At 40.7% G+C, this 9,001-nt stretch overlaps 1 protein-coding gene across 3 annotated transcripts in view; it reads left to right on the top strand.

Annotated features, from left to right (window-relative positions):
• The first annotated feature begins 7,104 nt into the window (after nucleotides 1-7,104).
• Nucleotides 7,105-9,001, top strand: part of adarb1b (adenosine deaminase RNA specific B1b) — a 67,648-nt gene continuing 65,751 nt past the window's right edge. For 2 of the 3 annotated variants that reach the window (XM_051404426.1, XM_051404427.1), the window contains exon 1: nucleotides 7,105-7,174. The gene's annotated coding sequence lies outside the window, so the exon portion shown is untranslated. The remainder of the gene's footprint in view (nucleotides 7,175-9,001) is intronic. The other variant, XM_051404428.1, reaches the window with a different exon arrangement.

Genomic DNA, 9,001 nt, shown 5'->3' with positions numbered 1-9,001 from the left:
TTTACAGCTTGAATGCATTATAAAAACATTATCTACAGCACAGAACTCTGTTGCCTCATTACGGTATACCTCGCCTTGTGGTCCGTCCTTTTCTGCCTGTCAAATTGAGAAGTGACCCTGTCTCTGCTCTCTGGATAACAACTTCCTGGCTCTCTTTCTGAGGTTAGCTCACCTGTTCTGCGAGAAGAACGGTCATCAAATAACTAGCTTGAGGCACCCAGTCCACTGCTGTCACACAACATTATAAATGCATTTTTGATGTTGTCATAGTGACATGAGTAACGTACACTCTGGGGGGTTTGTGTCATCTGGGAAAAAATGATGACAATGAATGAAAAGTATCTAAATAAATTCATTCTAAAGGGATTTTAGCTGTTAATATGAATGACCAGTCATTCTAAGTAATCCAAATACTTAAATAATTCCAAGTTTTGGACATACAGAATAACGGACAAGTGAATGGATAAAGTCATGATGATGAACTTTTCCGTCACTTTGCTTTACACTTATCATGCCTGTTTTATTGGTTTTGTTCATTATAAAGTTAATGGTTGCTCAGACACACTGCTCAGATTGAGCCCAGTTTGAACCTGATTGGTCTGTTTTCTATTTGATTTAGGTCAGGACTTCATTTGTCTGTTTACATGCGGTACTGGTGCAGGAAGAGCGAGTGCTAAACACTCCAGGCCACAGAGGATGTTGGCTAACTGAAGCCATCTGTTGTATTTGCCAAGTGTATACCATGCTAATCAGAAACTTGTTGTTGGAGTTAGAACAAATTTCAATATTTAAGTTTCAAAGTGAAAGTACAAGTTCATGCTTTGGTTTTTGCCTGGTATTGTTTTTAGCCATGCTAGTAGCTTGGTCGGTGCACCACTCTCTGGTCTGGACTTCAGTATCTGTTGGATCGATTTCCATGAAGGTCTGTACAGATATTAATGATACCCGGAGGGTGTATTCTACAGACTGACTTTTTAAAATGTAGATCCATCAGGAGGTCAAAATGTTGACCTTCCTACTGAAATATCTCAACTACTGGATGGATTGCCATCCATCTGTATTACCATACAGATTCATGGTCCCAGAGACCCCTCAAAAGATCCACAAAAATATGGTAGTTCCTTCTTTTCTCACAGACACACAACCATGGCTGTAGACTCGAGTTAATATATTCTCTGATAATAATAAAGTCCTTAACAGAGTTTCTGTGTCACCATCACATTGACATGACTGGACTGGCAGCAACACCTAAGACAAAAACCTAAAAACCTATTTTACATATTATACAATCTTGAGTGGATGTGTGTGATCATGCCTTACTAGCAGCTCACTGCTGTCTATAGAGTAGCATACAGTAATGGCTCAGATAAATTAAAACCGCTGTGCCTGCAGACTCTAAAGTGAACAGAGAAGGGCGAAACCATAACACATTTACTGATATTCAAAGTTTAAAGTTTATGAGCAAAGCTAAAAGCAAAATACAGGGGTTTTAATGCATCAAGTTAACGGTTACACAGTTACACACACACGCACAGATACACGCACAGTTTCGCCTGCGTGACACCTTGGGTTTCACAACGTATGCGATGGAGTCAGTCAACCGAGAGTGACCTCTTTTAATGCAGCCGCTCTGTTTAGTCCCCTTCTAATGAGTGGTTGTGACTCATAATCTATACTGTGTACTAAAGCCGGAGGGTTGATCAGCCTGATGGTGTGTCTGTGCGTTTGTGTGGGTACAGTATGTGTAGCACGTGTCAGACTAAGTTATGCAAAGTGGCTCTCAGACATAATTCCTCTTGATGGGGTGACAATTATTTATGAAGTCTCAGTTTCCCTATGGCGACCAACATTTAGCCTTTTGTAGTAATGTTAAGGGTTGCTCTTTGATATTGAGGTGTGCCACTAGGTGCAATAACAAGTTGGGCCTTAAAGAACAGCTTTGGTGTTATTAGGGTGGGGGGTGGTATTAAAAAACTTCTAAGTGACAGTGATATGTTATTTCTTCCACCAACAATGCATATTGTATGGCTTCTTTTATTTTTCAGTTTGAAACTAAGTAGCACAAATCGAGAGAATCTATAAACAAACTCAACAGTGCCAGTTACACGGCAAATAACATAATCAAAAGACTGCTAACATTAGCCGCCATAAGCTACTGATCACAGTAGAAACACTAAGGATTTTAAGGTAAAATCTCTATTATTATTTAATTGTACAAGGGTGGGTTCTATTACTGACCAAAAATAAAACAATGACCAAAATAAAATTAAACCAGGCTTAATTATCTTTAAGATTACTAATCAAAAGAGACATTTTGTCTATTTTCACTTTCTTATCAATGAAAAAATGGGGTATATAGGTTTCTGGGGTTATTTGCCTTATTTGCAATGCTTCAACAAATTGTTGTTCAGCCTTTTGATAATTTCTCCTAAATAATGTTATTGCCAATGTTTAGTCAAGGATCAGCTGAAACTGAACACTCTGTAGCTCCTTGTGGGATTTGGGCTGAAATGTGTCTTTTGCTGTCTTATGCTCTGGCAAGATGCACAAAGCTGTCAACAGAGGTGTCAAGAGAGTAAAAAGTTCTTTGTGAGCAAGCAAGAAAAGCAGATTGGGTAGGGGGAAAAAAAGAAAGGATGTGGTTTCTCCTCAGGAAGGAGAAAGAAATAGGATAGGCATTGGAGTGCTAACTGCATTGGCTACTAATACACATGCATTAGTAGTTTGTTAAGCCCTCATTTACTTTAGCCTCAGGATGGTTCAATCATGTTGAAAAAATACTCGGCTTAGTGCTTTGTTGTTCTTAGTTCATTATGACTCTCACTTGACACATCAAATTTCAATAGCGTTGCATCAGTGTTGCGTTCATGTCACATTTTGACATTAACAGGGCAGCTTTGATCACATGCCTTTAATTCAAAGGGCCTATCCTGCTACATTTCCCCATAAAAACTTTTTTTAACTAGGGTAAGTTTGCCGACCCTGCACGCCTATTAGCGCTGCATCACAGCGACTCTATAGCTATCTGCTACTGGCCCGCTGAGCAGATCCATTAGACCGACTAGATGTTAATTCTCCAAAGATACCTTTGCAGCAGCAATTTGAGTAAATGCGAGTGAGTCATTTGCTTCTCCCTCACAAACTTCCAGTGTGTGAGCTCCATCCTAATCCCTGACTTCAGTTTTCAGAAGGCTTTTTGGCAGCCAACAGGCTCAAACAGCCATCAGCTGTCATGCCATCTGCGTAATGATGCTAAAGTTTATTGCAGCCATCAGTTACCACCACAGCATCATCTGGCCTGTCAGTTTCACCTGCTGAAATATGTTTTCAAACAGAATTTTAAGATAAGGTCACTGATTTAGATGCAGAATCGTGATGTGGCTTTATTGATTGAATGAAGAATAAGATGTCAAATTCAGTAGCATCTTTCAGAGAGATGTGAAAGCACGACGAACTGGAGCCGATGAATAATGCAACAGATAAATAACATTTTAAAGTGATCACTCTCATCTACACAGTGAATTGTCAGTGGCACTGGGAGGTCACTGAAAGAGGTCATGTAAAATTAAATTAAAGGACGTACACTTGCCAACTTGTCATTCATCATTAATTTTAATTGAAGGCTGCTTTTTGTTTACTTGTGCTCTCCGTGATCCACTTGGTAGCTCAATAACACTGTCTGTTAGGAAAGAGCTGCAGTGTTTTGAAGAAGGCCACTTTCTGATCCATAAATCAGAAATAATTCCAGCCTTACAGAACCAATACAGATCAGTTAGAAATACCACAAATAGCCCTGCAAAAATATTTATTGTCACTGATAAGAAGCTTTTCTTGCAGATGAAAGTTTCTTGCTCTTGAACGTCTGATCTGGGCATAGCCTTGCCACACAACTCTGTTTTTCTGCAAGTCCTAACTAATGCTCTTGATGTTCACATTTCTATGATTCTCAGCAAAAATTTTAAAAACGAAAAAAAAAATACATTCAAACGTTACTGGATACATATAAATTAGATAAAGGGAATACTTCAGGGACAACAGAGATACTTCATGTCTTCCTTCACTGAATTGTTCTGTCAAAACAACAGTCAGGAGAGAAGAGTGCAACACGGACTGCATTTTTAACAGTTTGGTCTGCAAACTTTTCTGTAAATATGCTTAAATAAGAAAGTCTCTGTAAGTTACTGTTTTATTTTTCTAATCTTACACAAAAAAAGACCATAACCATTGTCTGAACTGAGACTGCAGATGATACGAGGATGTAAAATGAACCCACTGATGAACCAACATTGCATTTTTGTTTTCTTATTAGTAGAAACCGCTTCCCTCTTTAACTAACTGAAAGAGAGATCACTGAACGCTGTTTTGGGTTTCTGCCTCTGGGAAATGTGATGTCAGAAATGCAAGGGAAGTTTTTCCTCCCGCTCTGGAAACAAGGTTAATTGCGCTGTGTTGAAAGTTTGGATTAGCTCAGGGCAGGCTCCATTAACAGCAGTTGGCACTTGGAAAAAAAAAAGGTTTTGTCTTCAGGTTTCACAAATTAAGGAACTGCATGACGTGCGAAGCTCATTTAAGAATCAGCAGCCTAAGCATTTTGTACCCTGCTTCATTAACATTAAATTGCTTACCAGTTGTTGTCTTTAATGTATCGCGATTGACATCTGCCACCGTGTTTGGCTGCTCATGTGGAACTGCAGCGGTAGTTACTAAGAATGCAGAGTCTGTGCAAAAACCACTGAATCAGGAGCTGTGTTCAATAAGATTTGCAGCTGCTCAGGATTTTATAAGAGACTTAACACCACAGTGAAAACAACTGTCAGGATGAACCACAGTATGCAGATTCTTTGCTATTGCTGGGGGTGAAGCAAGGGTCAGTTCTGGGATACAGGTTTTTCCCTCTGCATGCAGCATTGTAACAAGATTGTACTTTGTTACAGAATTGTGTTTCACTACGGACATCCTCATAGTTTCAGAGCGAGCGACCTTCATCCTCTGCTGTCACCACTGGCCCCTCATATTCCTTTTCCTCTTCTCTTGATAGTTAGCGTAGGAGGCAAGAGAGAATCCCCACAGCAGGTAGTAGTTGTGGCTGAATGTTCTTAAACTCAACCTGACGTATTCATTACTGCCAAATTAGCACTAGCGCCTTTAGAGATATGAGGCTAAATAAGTGTGAGCGTAGCCTGTCGTCCTCTTCTGCTACGTTACTTGCTCGCAAGATGAGAGAGAGGAAAAACACAAGGTGAATCATAGCAACTCACAGCTGACTTATGTAACAAATCTTCCATTGTATTAAGGACGCTCCTCATTTATTGGTGTTATGGAATCACAGAATCCTTTCAAGGCCATTCGTGTAACAAAAAAAAGTCTAATGCTGCAGACTTGTGGGCCAGATACACATAGATTAGTGTAAATATGAAGAGCAGAAGTGAAGAGCTGCAATCTCAGTGGAATATTGTGTGATTTTAGGATTGTAGTCAGTAGGTATAGCCTGAGAACACCTGCAGGGGTGGTGTTTGAATTTATGATTTATAAGAATGTATTGAGTAATGCAGTTGGTGTGGAAACAGTACTGAACTTACAGTACTGATGTTTAGGGCCTGATATAACCTGGGCTGTGTGCACTGTATGATTAAATATGTAAGACTAATGTGCTTTTTTAGCACTGTTTCTGATCTTGGTTTTGACATGGAGAGCCATACATGCAGAGTAACATGGACAGGCACATGTTGAATGGCAAAATGTGTGAAGTGAGGCTAACTTTATAGAAGGTGACTCCTCTGCAAGAAATCCTGGCAGCTCTGAGAGGTGTAGAGCACCTTGGTGGATGTCTTGAATACAGATGATGGAGACACACACGCGCGCCACACACACACACACACACACACACACACACACACACACACACACACACACACACACACACACACACACACACACACACACACACTGTATCCACAGGCTATTGGAGGATGTGGTAGACAGAGTGTCTATTTTTCCAACCAAGTTGCTCATATGCTCAAGCAGATACCATATGGTCTGCTTTTTAAGGGGCCAACCAACTGCTCTGTGTGAGTATAGAAGAAGAATATACAATTGTATATACAGTTTAAACTTAAAAAACAAATTTGATTTGTTTGAGTAAGATCGTGAAGTTTTACATTTTGTTCAGAGGTTTTCAAAGTATATATGCTAAATACTACACGATCCTACCATTGCTCATGCATTGTATAGTGCTGGCAGACATAGCGGATGAACCGGGTTTTTTGAACCTGGTATTAATTTCCCGCATGATATGAATGTTTCATATGCCGCTGAACCTCTCTTCTGTAGGCAGGTGTACTGTTTTTGGGGCAAGCTGTGTAGCGTGTATCAAGGGGAACGCAAAAACACAACAATTAATAACCCACAACTAACTCTCTTTAACAAGGCAAAACACCATGGCACACTCTGTCCTTTTGCCTGTAACAGTGGGATTCACTGTCACTAATGTGATTGGACAATGGGGCAGCATCTGCTCCCTTTTCTGACGCCCCTGTGGATGTTTTAGCGGTTCACTGCCTCTCCGTTTTAAGTGCTGTTTTATTGCGGTATTTGCTGTGGTTGGTGCTGGTTAGAGTCAAGTTGCTCCGGGCAGGGTCAGGAGGGTGTTGACCGGCGGTTTCTTCTTATGTCGCGGTGATCTGTGATGTCCTATCGACTGCCTGCAGAGATTTGTGGCCTTGTTTCTTTTCTTTGCTGCTTCGGGTTGAATGGGCGGCATCTCCTCAAAAAAGTCACATGTCAGCTCCTTTTAAGAAATAATGCACCCTTCGCTTGACATCAGTCAAGCCTTATTTCAGCACTGCTGTTAAAAAGCAGCTGTCCCTATTGACTGGGTATAAAGGATTATGTGCAGAATCACTGTAAATAGACTCCTATTTGTTAATGAAATATTATTAAGGAAAAATATCTGTTTATTTTTATATTTAACTATTTTTAAATATGTATGCTTAAGATTGTTAACATAGCCATAGTCCATTTTACTGTATGTACTAGTCCAGAATACTTTATGTGTAGAGCCACATCGCACATATATTAACGATCTACTGTTTTTTTTTTCCTGCAGGTGTGGCATTTGTGGACTGCAAAAGATTGCCAGAACAAGCCGCTTTCTCCTTGACTACTCAGTGGAACAGTGAGTTCATAACTGTGATATTTCTGGCATAAAGTTGGCATTCGTACACAATGTGACTTACAGGTGCAACAGTGGGAAGCCTGGATGACCAACATTTCAGACAAATCCTCAGGTGGACGTATTTCCAGGAGCACAAGAGAGAACAATCACAAGAGAACAAAAATTACAAAACAATACAGCATGCAAAAGCTGTGTTTTTATGACATTGTTGTAGATATTCTGTGTACACTTGACAGCAGGACAACTCATTTCCAATGGTCCTCTTTGAGCTAACAGAACCGAGTCATGGCGTCGATAGTTCATATGCAAAACAAATTCTGTACTGCGCTGACTCCATAACTCTTTCAACCCTGGAGTTACTCCAGTGACCAGTGTGCCAAATGAGGTATAACGTTACCAATCACTGAGAAATGAGGAGGTTTCATATTCTGTGTGAGACAGAGTTCATAAACAGTGGTGTAATTTAGACACGCACCTGATGCCAACTCACATCATCCCTGGTGTTCGCCATTACATAGAATTCAATATGTGCAGTTTTTGTTCTCTTTTTTTTTCCTGCCGTTTGTTCTCTGAGGACTTTGAGGAGTACAATTCATATCTCTGCTCCAGTGTGGCTATTTTTAGAACGGCTCAAATATCAGGGGATCCTGGACTCTTCCTCCATCTCTTTTTTGTCTCTCTTTGCCTGTCTCCTCCACTTACCCCCATTCGATTTAATCCAAAAACCCTTGCTCTCTTGTGTAAGGATGATCAACTATAGGCCATGGAAATTCATTTACAGTATTTACCTATGTCCCCTTGTCCCTTCATGTTGTAGTGACTCATTCACTCAAGACGAATATCAGTTTACTCAGCGCTGAGAGTACTACTCGGCCTGTGAAAATGGTTGTATAATATCTTCTGTAGCTCTGGAGGAGCTTTCCGTCCCAACCCAATTACGCTGATGATGTCATCAAGTTTATCTCGGCTCGGGCTTTGAGATTTAAAATGTTTAACTGAAAGCCTTTGTTACAAACTGCGATCGTAGAGTTTGGAAGACTTTGGTGTTTATCGGGAAGGGAGGGTAGAACAGAAGACACTATCTAGTGGCATTATGGAAAGTGTAGAATCTGATGTTTCTGGAGCTTTTTTTTATTTAGTCTTTTGCACATCCCACAACTTTACAGAGTGCAATACTAAATCCCTCACACACTCCTTCAGATGTCTGTCTTTTCTTCTACTTTTTGTGGTATGGAGCAGTTATTGTGAGCCAGGGACGGCTCAGACACTGGTTGTGTTACTGACAACAGGAGACATTTACTGCCCTCCTCTTAAATAGTCTCCATTTTCCTGCTAGGTGCTAGGGGGAAGAAGCTGTCAGGTAGAGAAGGAGGGCCGCCTTGAGAAGATTCTGTTCACTGCATGCTGCTACGTGGGGGCTGTGCCCAGTGGCGCTTAGGTGATGGCACCATACTGTCTTTGTGAGGCCTTTTTTTTAATATATATATTTCTACCAGATTACAGGAGGAGAAAACGTATAAGATGGCATAAAACAATGCTGTCAGCTCTGCCTGTCTCTGTATCATACTGCCTCCCTCATCCTCCACTCCTGTGCAGGGTGCAGACACTTTTAAACCGCAGACAGCATGACCAGCATTAGCTTCTGTATCAGCCCCAAACACACACACAACGCATATTGTGCATTTGGCTAAGTAAGCACATATTTGTTTGCTTACATCGTCAGACTTCAAAACAGCCCTTCGCATGCAGACATGCAGGCCCAAAGCTGCTGTTAATTTCCATTAGTTGTAATGCTGAATTTTTAGCCAATGTCCCGTTCTCTTGTGT

This window comes from Dicentrarchus labrax, unplaced genomic scaffold, assembly GCF_905237075.1.
Source record: "Dicentrarchus labrax unplaced genomic scaffold, dlabrax2021, whole genome shotgun sequence".
Lineage (NCBI taxonomy): Eukaryota > Metazoa > Chordata > Actinopteri > Moronidae > Dicentrarchus > Dicentrarchus labrax.
This window is presented reverse-complemented; position numbering and strand designations above follow the sequence as displayed.